The following is a 1298-nucleotide window of genomic DNA, read 5'->3' on the forward strand; positions in this document are numbered from 1 at the left end:
TAATGCCCTATGGTGTATCTATTTATAATCCAACCAAAAGAGGAAAGAAAGAGAAAAAAGAAAAAGACCCAAAATCCAAAAACAGGAACTACAATATAGTACAATAAATATTAAAAGCAAAAAATTGAAAAATTAAATTTCATACTATCTGGGGGTTTTGTTTGTTTTTTTGAGACAGGTTTCTCTGTGTAGCCCTGGCTGTCCTGGAACTCACTCTGTAGACCAGGTTGACCAGGTGGGCTTTGAGGTTTCCAAAGCCCAAGCCAAACCTAGTGTCTCTCTCTTCCTGCTGCCTAAGAATCTGGATGTAGAACTCTCAGCTATCCTCCAGCACCATGTCTGCCTGCATGCTGACATGGTCCCTGCCAGATGCCAATGGACTAAACCTCTGAAACTGCAAGCAAGCCCCATTAAATGCTTTCCTTTATGATAGCGGCATGGCCATGGTGCCTCTTCACAGCAACAGAATGATGACTCAGACAGGGAGTGATGTTTCAGTCAGTAGAAGTGATTGCCATGTAAGCCCCTAATGACCTGGCTTTGACTCCAGGAACAGACCGTGGAAGAAGAGAATGGACTTCCAAAAACGGTGGAGACCCTTTGACCTCCCCATGCACAGTGACATTTACACATAATCACACACACACACACACACACACACACACACACACACACGGATTATATTAAAACAAAACTTTAAGGATTTTTTTTTAGATTTATGTGTATGAGTGTTTTGCCTTCGTGTGTGTGTGTGGTACCTGTTAAGGCCTAGGTAAAATATTAAGGCCTACATGGAATGTTAAGGCCTAGGTAGCTGTTACCTGACTAGCCTGCCGTTTTGTGCTGTTACTCCTGTTATAAGTAAACTCTCTCATATGCTGTTTCTGCTGTTACTAGGGAACTTTCTCATGCCCAAATTGATTCCATCTTCTGTTATGCTCTGTACCCTTGGAAACCAAGCACAATAGAAGTCAGTAGAACTGGTTTGTGTAGTTACCCACACTAAGCCTGGACCACAGCCTGAGAGAGACACCTGCACCAATATAAGAAACTATTTGGAATAAGACTTCCATTTTGAGTAGGGGTAGAGTAAAGTTGACGCTTCCGAGATGTCTTAGTCAGGGTTTCTATTCCTGCACAAACATCATGACCAAGAAGCAAGTTGGGGAGGAAAGGGTTTATTAAAAATAGCCAGTACAATTGACCCCTTGTCAACTTGACACACAAACACATCACTAGTAAGCCTCAACCCTTACATTCTTATTCATCCCCAAGATCTAAATAACTTTAAAAGTCCC

Source organism: Mus caroli, chromosome 1 (genome assembly GCF_900094665.2).
Source record: "Mus caroli chromosome 1, CAROLI_EIJ_v1.1, whole genome shotgun sequence".
NCBI classification, from domain to species: Eukaryota; Metazoa; Chordata; class Mammalia; order Rodentia; family Muridae; genus Mus; species Mus caroli.